This window comes from Myotis nattereri (genome assembly GCF_964212035.1).
Source record: "Myotis nattereri genome assembly, chromosome: 2".
NCBI classification, from domain to species: Eukaryota; Metazoa; Chordata; class Mammalia; order Chiroptera; family Vespertilionidae; genus Myotis; species Myotis nattereri.
Genome location: NC_138076.1, coordinates 23,329,028 through 23,345,876, shown reverse-complemented (window position 1 = coordinate 23,345,876; position 16,849 = coordinate 23,329,028). Strand labels below are relative to the sequence as shown.

General features: G+C 38.4%; 1 protein-coding gene across 1 annotated transcript in view; it reads left to right on the top strand.

Moving 5' to 3' along the window:
- NSD3 (nuclear receptor binding SET domain protein 3) overlaps positions 1–16,849 on the top strand; it is a 108,761-nt gene that overhangs the window by 868 nt on the left and 91,044 nt on the right. The gene's annotated exons all lie outside the window — the stretch shown is intronic.

Below are 16,849 nucleotides of genomic sequence, written 5' to 3'. Positions count from 1 at the left end.
GAGACCTGGGCGGACTGGGAAATGGGTTTGGGGGTGTTGGGTGGGGACCGGGACCCCGGGGGAGAGGGGAGAGAATTGGATGGAGAAATGGGCGTCCAGGGAGAAACGAGGGAGTGGAGGCAAAGGTGGGCTAGGAGGAGAGAGGCGCAATGACGGAGACAGGATGCCAGGGGAAGGTAGGAAAACAGACGCAGGAAACTGGAGGACCTAGTTTTGGGGACAGGGAGGGGAATGCACCGAGCGTGGACACGGGTGGGAACCAGCCGACCCAACCTCGCGGAGTGGGAGGGGAAGACGGGGACGGGGGTTGTTCAAGTGTTAGGAAGGGAAAGCCTTTTGTTCCTATATGTGTGTGTATTCTGTGCCTCTTCTTTCAAGGCTGGAGAATGGAGAAGCAAGTGGTTATGCTGTTACGGTGGTTGTGAAATGGGGAGGCGTGGGCTTTGCCATTTTGAGGGAGAAGTGTTAGTGTTATGGTAGCAAGACGGGGAGAGACATGGCCACAATTTGATGGTCTTGGTGAGGGAGTGGAGACTCTTCAGATTTAAAGGGGGCCGGGGCAGCCATGTTTGCTGCCAGGCACTGCAGTGTAAATAAATTCCTTCTCCGACAGCAGTATGAGTCTGGAAGGGGCCATTTCAGATGGTTAACCCCCTTTCTTTCTATTCATGAACTCTTCGCTTCCATCTTGAGGTCATTTAAAATTATTCTTAACCACCAAAAGGAGGTAGTGATGTTTTCCATCTTGTGTGTTTTGCTGCCCCCCCCCCCCCTCCTTTTCCCTCTTTCCTCTTCCTTCTGGTTGCAAACTAGGCATACTAATGAACCGCAGTGTAAAATTTAACCCTTTTTATAAAGTTAGGACTGTATATTTTCTAGCTTGAAGGAATCATTACTACTCTCTTATTTCAAACATGACCGTGAAAGATCTTTTAAATATTCATTGGTTTCAGAGGCCTCGGAAGCAGTCAACATGTTTTCTGCAATTCTTTAAGTAAACAAGGAAATTGCATCGGTTATTTTACTTGGACTTGGGCTCTTGGCAAAGCATTGTGTGGGGGTGAGAAGGGATAGGAAGATCTGCTTGTCATAGATTATCTGCTTGCTGTATTTTGAATATTAGAAAATGTGTGTAGAATTTTAAAATGTGTGTTTCTGATAGCTCTTACTTATAGGTTAAGAAGCATTTTCTTTTTTTATAAACGCTGTAACAACTGAAAGCTTCACTTTCGTGTAGCTAGCTTGATACAAGCTTCAACACCAGTTCAGCATACTGCAATAATCAATGAACCAGGCATGCAGTTCTCAGAGCCTCATTGAAGTGTCAATATTTTTGGTGGGAACTTTAGGTTACTCTCAGGAAAGCTACAGTAATCCCTCAGTATATTCAATTGGAATTATGTGTGTGGTATGAAATTCAGTTTAAATCCTGACAAATTTACAGTAGATAAATTAGGTGGAGACTCTTATTTTCATATTGAAAAGGATTAAATGTGTGTGACCTCTTGTTTTACAATTATAATTGGAGTACTCTAAACTTTAATTATGTCGATATTGAAACTGTTCTTTAATACCAGGAAGGCTTGTTAAAATTGTAATATAATGGACCCAAACCAGTTGCACTACATATTGACTTAATCTACCTAATGCAAATTTTTTTCAGTTGTTATATAGAAGTTAGGATGTGTTCTTGATCTTTTGAAAAGAATGAAATTGAATATTGTTAGAGTGGTACTTTGTGAGAGTGCTTTCAGTATAAAGGCCACGTTTACAACTTGGGAGTATTTTGATTTGATAAAATTAAGCCCAAATTTTTGAAAACTTTGTGAGGAAAAGTTCCACTCAAAAAGCTATTGAGAAGTTTTTTGGAATTTATTTTTATGCAGATTGCATTTTTATATCTCCACTTATTTGACATGTTATTTGTAATTAAATTGCAAATTATGTGCGTGAACTATTAGTGCCATACATTTTTAGGAAACTGAAAAATTATTGTATATTAAAATAACTCACGTTGGTAGCTTGAATTACTAAAAATAAAGTGTATTCCTATGTATACAGCATTTTGTAAAGATCAGGGTCCCTTGCCCAGTTGTCATGAGTAGTCTGGTATCTTGCATAGGTATCTGTGTAGTGAAGAAGACTATTCTAGTTAGATGATACTTAATTAAAACCCAAACTTTACTCTGATTACCATATCCATCAGCCCACCTGCTACCTGTGAGAGCTTTTTTTTTTTTAAATCCTCACCCAAGGATATTTTTTCCATTGCTTTTTAGAGAGAATGGAAGGGAGGGAGGGCTGGAGAGACAGACAGAGATATCGATTGGTTGCCTCCACCAGGAGCCCCAAACAGGGCCAGGGATCAAGAACCTGTGACCCCCCGGAATTGAACATGTGACCCTTTGGTGCATAGGCCGACGCTTTGACCACTGAGCAAACCGGCCAGGGCTGTGAGAGCTGTTTTTTTTTTAACCTTATGCTCTTATGTGGACCCGGTTGAATGAGTTTTGAGTTTTGGTTAAAGGAAATTGGTTGTCTTTGAGATTGATCATCCTTGAGTGATTTGTCAAATCTGATTCTAAATACTCTCAGTTTATGGAGTTTATAATAACATTCTTAATAATCATAGTTATAGCTGATAATAGTTGTCCTCTTAAAATAAGCTAAGCTGAGTGTCTTACATGTATGGTTTTCTTCACCTTCCAGACAGTTGTGTGAGATTAGTACTATTAACTCCTTTTTACAAATGGAAAAATTGAGGTTTAAGTAGCTTAACAACATCACATACAGTAAATAGCAAAACCAGTATTTGAACCCAGGTTTTTTTCTAATTATATAACCTGAATCAGTAGATCTTTACTTTTAGGTTTTAAAAAAATTCACTGAAATAATACATGTTCATTATTTTTTTCCAATTATTGTAAAAGACTAAGAGGTTTTAAAAGTTACCCTATTTCCCACTGATGATCGTTTGAAGTTTCTTGTGTGTCCTAGAATATTTCTGTACATATATGTATGTCTGTCTTAAATTGGGCCATACTGTGCATTTTGCATTTTTGTTTTAACAGGCTATCTGGGACATCCTTCTAAATGAACACTTATAAATCTATAGCATTTTTTTTAAGGGTCATATAGTATTTCATTGTTTGGAATGTTGGTTCACATTAGGATGTTAACAGGTTTTTGCTGTTATAAGTCATTGAGCAGGTCCCTAACAGCCTATTTAAATAGAGGAGATACAGTACAGCTATATTTTACGAGAGAGAAAACTGACGTTTTGGAGACACCCTGTTACCTGGCTCTTTACACCACATCACATTACATCATTATTATGAAAGTATTTGAGCTCTCTGTGAAAGCTCAAGGTGAGGGGGAATTCTCAAGATTAGGCCCATTTAGTATAATGAATGCAAGAGGATTAAGTTGTAGTGAGGTAAAGGATTATGCTTCTACTTTTTCATATTTTATTTACTATGATTTATATATAGCATATGTACAGAATATTTTTGCATACATAAATTAATCATGTCCAAGTATCTTTTTTTAAAATATATTTTTTTATTGATTTCAGAGAGGAAGGGAGATAGAAACAGCAATGATGAGAGAGAATCATTGATTGGCTGCCTCTTGCATGCCCCTTACACTGCACCGGGGATGGAGCCTGCAACCTGGTCATGTGCCTGAGTGGGAATCAAACCATGAGCCACATCAGCTAGGCATTTCCAAGTATCTTGGAAGTTTGTGTTTTGTGTAATGAAGTGGTTTGGGGCAGAATTTTTCCTATTTTAATAAAATTATCAATGAAATACGATAGCAATGAAATAAAAAAGTAAGAGGTTCATTATGGTCCTGGAAAACAACTTGGAAAGAAAATTGAAACACTGGTAAATTTTTTAAAATGAACTAAAAATACCTCATTAAAAAGTTTTTAAATAATCTTAGCAGGCACTGTTGATTACTTTTTATTATTTTTGTCTATCAGGAAGAAAATAAGTTATGGGTATTTATTTATTGGGTTCTTTAAAAAACAAAAAGGTAGTCTATTTTATTTTTTTTAAAATACATTTTTATTGATTTCAGAGAGGAAGGGTGAGGGAGAGAGAGATAGAAACATCAGTGATGAGGAAGAATCATTGATCGGCTGCCTCCTGCACACCCCGCACTAGGGATCAAGCCCACAACCCAGACATGTGCCCTTGACTGAATCAAACCTGGGACCCTTCAGTCCTCAGGCCAATGCTCTCTCCACTGAGCCAAACCAGCTAGGGCAAAGGTAGTTTACTTTAGACACTTAAAAAATTAAAATCATTAAAGCTTTAAAAAGGTTTAGAATTTGGTATCCATAAAATCTGCTTCTTGATGAAATGCTGTGTTTAGTTGTACTTTAAGTGGAGTCTGTCATATTTGGAAGAGCAACTAAGGTGATTTATTCCTTTGTTAATAAATATGTCCAGTGTTTGAGTTTTCAATGAATGATGAGCTTTATTTCTTAAAGCTAATATTTTTATAAATATTAATAATTGTAAATTTAAAAAATTGATTATATGATGGCTACCTAACACATTTTTTAAAAAGCTTACTGAGTTTTGTTTTTGGTTTTTATTGTTGACCTTACTAAGTGCTTAATAAATACGTTTAAACACTTCTGTTTCATATTGTGTCTCTTTAGTGTGGCATGAAAAGAAGGTTAAAGGCATATTTTCAGTTTTGTGAATTTAGAGAATGTTCAGTTTTTTACTAGATGGATGTGTGTTGTTATTCCTAAGGCACATCTGTTTATTGACAAGATTTTGAATTTGAAAATGGGTTCTTAGCTTTTTTAAATATTTCAATGTGGATCTGTGTCATAGTTGATTCATCTACAAATGATAACTCTTTCCTTACTAGGTTCCCTTTTTCATCTGGACTTAGGGCTGTATTGAGGAGAAAGTGAAAATGAAAATGAAAGTTTTTTATATTCATACAGTTTCCATTTTTAATCATAGGAATATATTATTATTCGAGTTTATATTTTACCTTCTCAAATGTTGATAGAATTCCCACACAATAACTCAACTCTTTTCTTTTGTAATGTGAAGTAAGAAAGCACAAGAATTATTTCAGCTAAGTGACTTGAGGAACTAAGGCCTAATAGAGTGTCATGTTAAGTATAATTAGATTCTCAGATTTCAGTCTGAATACTTTTTAGAAGGTTAAAAATATATATGTGGGTAGGTGTTTCTTGACTTTTTCTTCATAGCCTGCTTTATCCTTACCTTGATAGACAAACATTAATTTTTAATGTAAGGGCAGAGCATTTTTCTGCCATAGAACATGCTATTTCTTATTTTGGTATAACTTATATTCAAGGGCCTTGAAATATATAAGTAGATATTTTAAATTTAAGAACTGTGTAGCTTCCTGAGATTTTGTGGGTAAAGCAAAATTTAGCTCATCAAATTGATTTGAGATGAAGAAGAAAATTAAGAAGTGTCATATGGAGACTTGCGCAGTGGCATTTTGGCCATAGCCAAGACAGTATTACATCTGTTGAGTTTTGTGTTTCTGACATCTTAGTTGTGGAGTCTTAAGAAAGTTGTACATTAAACAAACAAAAAACACACCCAAAAACTTTTTAACATAAGCATTTAAAAAACTTTTAAGTTGTGAAACTTGTTATAAAGAAAAGACCATAAAACCTAAATGTACAGTACAAACAAATAATTAGAAAGTGAACATCATGTAGGCACCACCCAAGTAATAAACTCTTTAAGAAAAGCTGCAGAAATAACCCCATTAGGGTAGCTGGTATTGACTTCCTGGTATTTGGACTTTAGGAATAAAAGTATGCTGAAAAATAACCCAAAAATTAATAGCCCTGAGGGTTCAGCGGATGTGAAAACTGAATAACCAGTTTTTTTATGTTATTATCAAAAGGATTATCTAGACCAGTGGTTGGCAAACCGAGGCTCTTGAGCCTCATGTGGCTCTTTGGCCCCTTGAGTGTGGCTCTTCCACAAAAGGGCGCGCACGTATAGTGTGATTGAAATTTCATGGCCCATGCGCTGAAGTTGGTTTTCGGTCTGGGTGAGTCTATTTTGAAGAAGTGGCATGTATCGGTTGGTCGGGCGACGGGAGGGAAAGCAAAGGTGAGAGACATAAGTAAAATCAGAGTGTCTAGGAAATATGCCTTTAACCTTTTCATGCCACAAGAAGTGGGGGTGTCGGTTCGTCAGGCGCTGGGAGACACAGCACAGGCAGGCCGCGGGATAGCAGCGCAGGGGAGGCGCACGCAATTCATGCACGAGTTGAGTGAGACTGGCTACAAGACGAGTGTGGATGGGAGAGTTGGAAGGGGTCGACCTCAGTGCACGTACCTCAATCAGATTGAGGACATTTTTAGCAAAGGCCAGCTTACGACTACCCTAATTAAGTTAATAACAATGTACCTACCTATATAGTTTAAGTTAAAAAATTTGGCTCTCAAAAGAAATTTCAATCATTGTACTGTTGATATTTGGCTCTGTTGACTAATGAGTTTGCCGACCACTGATCTAGACAGTTAAACAAGAATAGCTTTCTTGCATTTAGTGTAATCATTTAGTGATTTGAAACTTTGGGCTGTATTAATAAATATGAAACAAAAATACTGCATCCTGCCCTGGCTGGTGTGGCTCAGTGATTAGAGCCTGAGGCCCTCCCGCATTAAGGGTCTTAGATTTGATTCCCAGTCAAGGGCTCATACCTGGGTTGCAGGATCATCCAGTCTAGGTGCATCCGGGAGGCAACCAATCTATGTGCCTCTCACATCTCTCTCTCTCTCTCTCCCTCTCTCTCCTTTCCTCCCTCCCTCCCTTCCACTCTCTCTAAAAATCAATGGAAAAAAATATCCTTGGGTGATTACTAACATCAAAAAATTACAAATCCTACAAGAATTATGCCATTTTATACAAAGTATTATTTATTCAGAATTCATCTCTTTTGCATTTAAAAAATTTTTTTTTCATTGATTTCAGAGAGGAAAGGAAAGGGAGAGGGAGATAGAAGCCCTAATGATGAGAGATTATCATTGATTGACCACCTCCTACACACCCCACACAAGGGATCGAGCCCTCAACCCAGGCATGTGCCTTGACCAGGAATCTAGCCATGAATTGAACCGTGACCTCCTGGTTCATAGGTCAGTACACAACCACTGAGCCATACTGGCCAGGCTCTTTTGCATTTTTTTATAGGATTTAGTGACTTGGCTATAGATTAATTTGCAAACTCTAGTCTTTTAGACTTTTGCTTAGAACATGTCAAATTTGCCTATCCTATATATTAAAAGAGGAACATGTAAATTGACCATCCCTCTGCTATGCTCACCAGCCAATCAGGAGTGAGTATGCAAATCAATCCAACAAAGATGGCGGGTTAACTTGCATGCACAGGTGCCAGGCGGAGAATAGAGCTGGAGAGCCAGCAGAGAGTGGAGTGGTTTGGGGAACTTGGCTCCCCAAGCTGCCAGACGGAGAACAGAGAGGGAGGCTGTGGGACAGAGACAGAGCAGGAAGGGAAAACCAAGAGCGCAGGGAGAGCCAGGAATTCTGGGAATAGTTCTGCTGGCAGCCCCAGGACCTGAAGCGAAAGCCCAGAGCGCAGGGAGTACCAGGAATGCTGGGAATCGTAGTTCTGGTGGCAGATGGATCTCCTAGACACGAAAACAAAGTGAACCTGGAGCAAGTTACTGTTGCGACAGTGGGGGATGGAGAGAAAGCAAAGGTGAGAGACATAAGTAAAATCAGAGTGTCTAGGAAATATTAAAGGGAAGACATCCTAAAACTTCCAGGAAATCTCCACCAATGAAGCAAAGAAAAAAAAAGCCTCTATTATTCTGTGAGCAACAAACCAAACTGGGTTGGGGGGTGGGGGGTGGTCTCAGACAATTCGCTCATATGATTGCAAAGACAGACAGAAACTCCTGGATTGGAGAGGGCTCCCAGATTGGAGAGAGTGCAGGTCGGGCTGAGGGACCCACCCCCAGTGCACGAATCTTCATGCACCGGGCCCCTAGTATATATATAAAATCCTAAGCGACCGTTTGACTGGTAGCTATGACGCGCAATGACCACCAGAGGGCAGATACTCAACACAGGAGCTGCTGTTCGGGTGACACTCTGGAACCAAAGAGGAAGCAGCCCAATTCCGGGGTGCGTCACCCAAGAACTGCCCTCTCGCAATCAGGGACCTCTCAGGGGATGTCAGAGAGCCAGTTTCAGCCCGATCCCCACAGGCCAGACCGAGGAACCCCACCAGTGCATGAACATGTGCACCAGGCCTCTAGTCCTGTATAATAATGAGGTAATATGCAAATTGACCCCCACACCGTAACACTGACAAGATGGCAGCACGCACAGCAGAGACGGGGGCAGGGCCGGTGGCCGCTCTGCGCATGGGGGTCCTGGCAGCCACTTGTGCTGCTTCTGCCAGGGTTTTTGCGGCCCCACATGCGTGCCGCGGGGGCGGGGCCTGGCGGCTGCTCTGCACAACCCAGAGGCAGGGCATCAGGGCAGCACTCCAGGACTCGGGGGCCATCCTGTGGGGTGCCAGCAGGGAGGGGGGGGGTCCAGGGTTTCGTGTGATTTCTCACAAGGGGTCACTAGTAGTACTAATAACCTCCTAATTTGTTTCTTATTTTATAAAAACAAGTTTGATTTTCTTGCTTTCGCATTAAGTAATCAGTAGTGACAATCTATGTTTGACTCTTCATCCTTGGTGCCTCTGCTAGATTCTTACCTTTTCTCTATTTTGGCTAGGTGAACCACATTTCTTTTGAAACTGAAGAACCTTATTGATTGGGTTTCCTAGACTATTTTTTTAAAATATGTTTGGAAAAGGTAAATGTTGACTTTTGAGGATTTTGATAGAAAAAGTTGACAGTTCGCGCCCCCCTGCCATCTGCCCCCTCTTCCAAATACAGTCTATTTGCATAAAACTGCAGTGTGGACTTTGAGAAAGACATTTTTATAACACTTCTACATACATAAATTTAAAGCCTTTATTTGGTTATTATAATTTTGTAAGTTTAAGCTATCTTCGTGTTTATGATTTCTGCAGGATCCTGATACATTAGGATGTAGTATTTCATGTTTGACTGTGGTGAAAAACTACTGTAAACTTGAATTCCTTTCTGTAATGCAATAGAATGGTACTCTTTTTTTTATTCTGACTAAAGGTTAAAGATATGCCTTACTAATTTCCCCCTGAAAAGATGTTGAGTTTTCCTAAAAGTGGAAGCTAACATGAATTGATATACTTATTTTTTAAATCTAAATTAGGTAGTTTACTTTGTGTCTGAAAAAGTTACCGTAGGGTTTCTGTATTGTTATCACCTGCACAATTATGCATTAGTCATTAGAATACATTTTTTTTGCCCCACTGGTATGGCTCAGTTGAGCGTAGTCCAGGAGGTCAGAGCAAATGCCAGGGTTGCAGGCTCATTCCCCAATATGAGGTATACAGTAGGCAGCTGGTCAGTATTTCTCTCTTCGATGTTTCTGTCTCTCCCTCTCCCTTCTTATCTGTGAAATAAAAGCATATTTTAAAAAATAGAAAAGAAATTTTTTTGGGTGACTGAGATATTGTTAGTTAAGGTTAAGATATTGCAAACATATACATACATGCACACACATAATATCCCTAAGAAATGTGATGGCCCTTTTAATTTTTATCTTTTAATGGAAAATTTGCACTTTCCAAAGTGGCCAGTAGTTTAAAAATAACATTTATTATGTTTATGAAAGGATGGTTTATTGTAGGGAAATTGAAAACCATTTAAAATCGCCTAAAATGTTACCAACTGGAAGTAACTACTATTAACACTTTGTTCTATATTCTTCGTGGGTTTTTTTTGTTATCTCTACAGTATATGTATTTTCTTTACAAATTGAAATTGTACATTTGTATTATTTTGTAACATGCTTTATTGTGAAATAATATTTTGAGAATGTAGTCTTAAAAATTGTTAACATTTCATTGTAACGAATGTTTACCCTTCTTCTGTTGATGGTATTTTAGGCAGGTTAGAACATGGGGATATTATCATTTGAGACATATTTATACATTAAAAAAAAAAAAACCACTGTATGACTGATATTTTATTATAGTCAATTCCTGGACGTAAAATTACTTTAGAAATATGAACATTTCAGCCTGGCTAGTGTAGCTCAGTGGTTGATTCTCTCATCATTGATGTGTCTGTCTCCTCCCTCTCTGAAATCAGTAAAAATATATTTTAAAAAATAAACATTTCAGAAGCTTTTGACACACATTTTCAATTTGTTCTCCAGAAAGTTTTTTAAAAATAAGTTTTGAGAAATAAATCACATACCATACAATTCACCCATTTAAAGTGTACCATGCAATGGTTTGCATTGCAACAGAGAGAGTGTTGTATGCATTTTAAAATATTTTTTTTCGTTCAAATTTTATTTAGAACTACTTTGTTTTAGAAAATGTTTATAAAAATTATGCTATGCCTATATAATTAATTGTTGCAACCTTGTTACCATTTGGAAAGTATGGTTTTGTTTTTTTAAGAGAGATTTGCTTTGCTCTGACTGACCTTCACCCTGACAGTTGTTCTATTTGCCATAAGCCATTTAATTAAACATCTTTTTTTTTTTTTTTTAACTCAGTGGTCAGTGGAGTGTAGGCCAAGAGCCAAGGAAATCTGAGTTCCTGTCCCCACTGTACCTTTTACCTCTGATGCTCAGAATTCTTATCTCTGAAATAGAGATGAAAATGACTATTTTTCTGGAGTTACAGGCATCCAAATTAGACGTGCTAGAGTGTGCCTAGAGCTTTATTCAGTGGCAGTGTCATAACAGTGGGGTTTATCTCAGGCATGATAGAGTATGATGTTTAGAACTGTAACAGGCATATAGGTGATAATAAATGACTCTTTTTTAAAAAACATATTTTATTGATTTTTTGCAGAGAGGAAGGGAGAGAGATAGAGAGTTAGAAACATCGATGAGAGAGAAACATCGATCAGCTGCCTCCTGCACACTCCCCACTGGGGATGTGCCTGCAACCAAGGTACATGCCCTTGACCAGAATCAAACCTGGGACCCTTGAGTCCACAGGCCGATGCTTTATCCACTGAGCCAAACTGGTTAGGCATAAATGACTTTTTAATATAAGAAAACTAACATGCAAAATCAACTAATCTTTAGTTGCACATTTAATGGATGAAGAAATAAACTCAGTTGGCTCAAACTCACTTTCATAGAACTTAAAAGTTGAAAGTTAACTAATGCATGATCAGAATGTTTGCATGGGTTATGTGGGCGTTTCTCAGTTGGTAAGAGAATTCGTGCTGGTACAAGTATAAACATGAAGTTAATTTTCCAGTCCAAATTTGCTTACACTGTTGTTATAACAACAGCATGAAGGCTACAGCTTCACCAACACTTAGTCTTCTGATTAAGCAAATAGGTGATAATGTACATTTTGAATTTATGGTATGAAGTTACTTATGTTCTGACTTCTATTGCTTATTTTAAAATGAAATGTTGAATACAGTTGAACCTAAAACACTGAAGTGCTAAACCTGATGAAACAAAAAAAAAACCTGGTCTTTACAGGAAAGATAAACTTAGTATATATTATTTTAGATATTATGATCAGTTGCTTAGTACTTTAAAAACTACATATAACTTATCCTTTTTTTTTTTTAAATATATTTTATTGATTTTTTACAGAGAGGAAGGGAGAGAGATAGTTAGAAACATCGATGGGAGAGAAACATCGATCAGCCGCCTCCTGCACATCTCCCACTGGGGATGTGCCTGCAACCCAGGTACATGCCCTTGACCGGAATCGAACCTGGGACCCCTCAGTCCGCAGGCCGAAGCTCTATCCACTGAGCCAAACCGGTTTCGGCAACTTATCCTTTTTATATCTTGCTATGGGGAATGAATACTACAGTGGAAAAGAAAGAAAATTTGAACATTTGCAAAGTTTTAAGAACCAAATTTAAAAAAAAAACCTGAGAAAACATCTTATCTATATATATATAAAAGCCTAAGCAACCTTTACAAACGGTCAACCGAACAACAGGTTGCTATGACGACACTGACCACCAGGGGGCAGACGCTTAACACAGGAGCTGCCCCCTGGTGATCAATGTGCTCCCACAGCCAACCTCCCGTGGTCCCTCCCCCCAGCCAGCCGGCCCCTATCCACCCCAGTTGCCATCCAGGTTGTGGGACCCCACACGTGCACAAATTCATGTACCGGGCCTCTAGTTTTACAATTTAAGTGTGTTGGGGAAAGAGGTAGGAAAATATGTGGGTGAACTTGTTAGTTTACTAGTTTCATAGTGAATAGAACAGGATGACTGATGTGTTACTTAGTTTGTAGTAATTTTCAGTGTGAGACAGTACCTTGATGTAAGGGACTGTAAATTTTCTTCAAGTGGTAATACCACGTCTGTTCTTGATGGGTGTGGTCAAGAATTAAGTGAAGAAAGTTGAGGTTAAGCCAAATAGATAAAGAAAATAGGATGAAATAGGCTGTTCTATTATTAAGTTTTATATTGATACAGGCAGTTCAATAGTAATGTGGTTTAGTTAGGAAAAAATAAGATTGACAAAGCAACCAAAATGGTGTGTAACTTAGTGGAATCATGGTCAAATGAAAATTGTGTGATTGTATTTAGTGATAAGGTTTCTGGTTCACCAAAATCAGATACAGATTTTTGAATTTTATAATTATGTTTCATTTCATGCAGGTCACTTCCTCATATAGGATATTTTAATATCCTTGATCATTTTCCTTTTAGCACATTTTTAGTAGAAACATTTTATGTGTAAGTTTCAGAAAATATTTGGGGTGACAATAATAGAGTTAAGCAGATTCTGGAGTAGTACCGTTAATGCTTTTAAAAATAGTGTTGCTCTAGCCCTGGCCAGTGTGGCTCAGTTGGTTGGGTGTTGTCTGAGAGGCCACTAATTCAGTTCCCAGTCAGGGCACATACCTAGGTTGCAGATTCAGTCCCCAGTTGGAATGTGTACAAGAGGCATCTGATCTCTCAAATCAATAAAAACATATTTAAAATTTAAACTTTTTAAATTACATGGAATACGTGACAAAACTATTAAATCATTTTACTATAGCCATACCTTAGAAGCCTCTGAAACAAAGAGAACTCGATAGAAAATAAGACATGTGTGATGATTATGTCTTCACTTCTTTTCCTCCAATCTTTCTATATGATTAATTCCTGGTTTTTATTCCATTAATCCTTTTTATAACAATGTAGCCCCCCAGTCACTGTATCATATTACCCTGTTTTATTAGCTTAACACTTTCTGAAATTTTCTTTTTCATGAGACCAGAATCTCTTTCCTTTGATTTTCTAGGACCTAGAACAGGGTCTGGTACATTGTTGGTGTTCAGTAATGAACTATGTCATAAACAAAACCAAAATTTAAAAAAAGGACTCTATGAGGACTAAGATATATATCTGGAGTATCATACCACTTGGAGTCTGGGAATAGGCAAGGTGAGACTCAGCTTTTGATTATTTACTTAGAGAATTATTTACTTGGTGATGTTGATTTGGGTAATTTAAGATGACTAGTTACGATTTCATATAGAAATGTTTCTCTGGGAACTCTTATTTTAAAAAGAAACTTTTGTCCAGACACACACATGTACTAACTAAATCCTGTCCACTTAAAATGCAATGGAGTTGACAAAATGGACACAAATATGAGAATATATATCCATGGTCAGTTTTTGAGTAGCTTCATTTTCTAATCTCTTAGGCAGAGATTAAGGAATTTACTGAAAGTCATTTGTATGCCATTGGTTGGACTAGAAAGGAGAACTGCCAAGTCCTTATTTTCCAGTATATTGTTTTGACTTATGATCTATGAATGAACATCACTGTGTAGCAGACATAGTCACTTTAACTGATACAAGCAATATTTGGCTGATAATGGTTTGAGTTATCTGAGAGTAGTTGGAGATCAAATTTTTCTTGTAGTAAATATTTCTTATAGTAAATTAGTGTGTAATTCTGATTTTGAAATGCCAACATGGTAAGTGTAGAAAGGACTTTATTTTTACTTATCTATTGCTACACATTTTAAAATAGCTAAACATTGTTTTAAGATGTGAACAAAAGCCTTTTTATTTATTTTTGTAAAATAAATTTCCACTTAGAGGTTAATCATTAGGAAAACTATTGGCTTAATATAGTTCTTTTGGATAGTTATAAGGGTTTTTCTTTTATTTTTTTTTTATTTTTTTTTAAATTAAATCTTTATTGTTCAGATTATTACATTTGTTCCTCTTTTTCCCCCCCATAACTCCCCTCCTCCCAGTTCCTGCCCCACTCTCCGCCCTCACTCCCCACCCACTGTCCTCATCCATAGGTGCACGATTTTTGTCCAGTCTCTTCCCGCATCTCCCACACCCCTTTTCCCCCCAAGAATAGTCAGTCCATTCCCTTTCTATGTCCCTCATTCTATTATGATCACCAGATTATTTATTCACTTGATTCTTAGATTCACTTGTTGATAGATGCATATTTGTTGTTCATAATTTGTATCTTTACCTTTTTCTTCTTCTTCCTCTTCTTAAAGGATACCTTTCAGCATTTCATATAATGCTGGTTTGGTGGTGATGAACTCCTTTAGCTTTTCCTTATCTGTGAAGCTCTTAATCTGACCTTCAGTTCTGAATGATAGCTTTGCTGGATAAAGTAATCTTGGTTGTAGGTTCTTGGTATTCATCACTTTGAATATTTCTTGCCACTCCCTCCTGGCCTGCAAAGTTTCTGTTGAGAAATCAGCTGACAGTCATATGGGTATTCCCTTGTAGGTAACTGGGTTTCTTTCTCTTGCTGCTTTTAAGATTCTCTCTTTGTCTTTTGCTCTTGGCATTTTAATTATGATGTGTCTTGGTGTGGTCCTCTTTGGATTCCTTTTGTTTGGGGTTCTCCGCGCTTCCTGGACTTGTAAGTCTATTTCTTTCACCAGGTGGGGGAAGTTTTCTGTCATTATTTCTTCAAATAGGTTTTCAATATCTTGCTCTCTCTCATCTTCTGGCACCCCTATAATTCTGATGTTGGTACGTTTGAAGCTGTCCCAGAGGCTCCTTACACTATCTTCGTATTTTCAGATTCTTTTTTCCAGTTGGGTGTTTTTTGCTTCTTCGCGTTTCGAATCTTTGACTTGATTCTTGCGCTCCTCTGGTCTGCTGTTGGGTGTCTGTATAATATTCTTTATTTCAGTCAGCGTATGCTTAATTTCTAGTTGGTTCTTTATCACAACATCGAGGGTCTCATTAGATTTCTGGAGGATCTCACTACATTTATCGGCGGTCTCACCAGTCTTTTCGAGGGCCTTACTAAGTTTATCGGCAGCTTCTAGACAGTTCTTGAGAGACCTTAAAAGTGTGGGTTTGAGCTCTATATCTTCCATTTCTGACATTTGCGTCCTGTTTCTTTGTCTCCGCATTTTTTTATCTTTTCTTGGTGCACCCCCTAGTGGTCTTTGTGGGCAGTCTTGTTGTAGTTAAGCCTTGATTGTCGGCAATACCAGGGGTCATTTGACCTCCAGGCTAACTGGCTATGAGAGTCAGCTGTGTCTGCAGTGGGAGAGCTTCTGTGCTGGATCTCTAGGGCGGTGCTAATCTAGCCTTTGCCTGAGGCTATCTGGCAAATGGCTCTGCCCAGGGCTTGGGCGGGGCGGGTCCCTGGGGATCTACAAGGCGGGCGGAGCAAGGAGTTATGGCTGCTCTCAGTTCCGTCCCTAGGGGCTCTGCCTCTCAGAGTCCCAGCAACCACTGCAAACCTCAGAGAGAAAGCTGCCTTCGAGTTCCGACCGAAGCCAGACAGTCCCGCTTCTCCCGTTTGAGTCTTGGTCCCCAGAGACTCTCCGGGATCTGGAGCTCAGAGTCTGAAACTCCCTCCCGATTGAAAAACAACAACTGCGCCCTCGCCGCCAGCCCGCTCCGCGCGCACTCCGCACCTGAGTATTTCACTTCAGCACTGTGCCTCCTCTGAGTCTGGGTATGATATTCTCTTTCCTCCTAGTTGTAGAATTTCTACTCAGCCATCCTTCCTGTGGTTCTGGATGATGTCCGTTCTGTCCTTTAGTTATATCTCTGAAGTGGTTGTTCGAGGCAGCAATCTCTGGTGTTAACCTATGCCGCCATCTTGGTTTTTCTATCGGGTTTTTCTTTTTTAACTGTGACGACTATATGTTTAAATGAACAGACTTTGAAAAATGGTTATTATAGTGCTGTCTTTACCACTGCAAATTTTCTCCTCCCCTACATATTTTTGTGAAAATCAACTACAAAATCCATGTGACCCAGAGATTTCAGTTGTTAGGAATCTAAAATATTAAAAATTTTAGTAGTAAAAGGACCCATAATCTTTTTTTTTTTTTTTTTAGCTTGGCCAATAAGTTTATTATTGTCTTTATTTGAAATATCATCATAGAAAATTGTGGTTGGTTTTTTAGCTCTTAGCAGCCCGTTCCTGAGCTCTGAGGAAGCTTGCCTTCTTCTGAGCTACCCAATCTTTCTTCTGCTAGTTTGATTTTGTGTTGGACATATAAATAATCAAAGTGCAGATATTTTCTAGCTTTATTCATGACCTTTCTTAGGAAGGAAAAAGCAAATCTGTACAATCAGTTCTAAATGCATGGTGTTAACAAACAGCCCATGGGATTTCAGCAATACTAATTACATAATGGCTGTTAGTTCATATTTAATTTTTCAGTTGTTAATCCAGTCCTATGGCCCCTTAACTGTAGTACTCCATTCTGTTTATGATTGATTTGTTTATTGATAATGTGCCAGG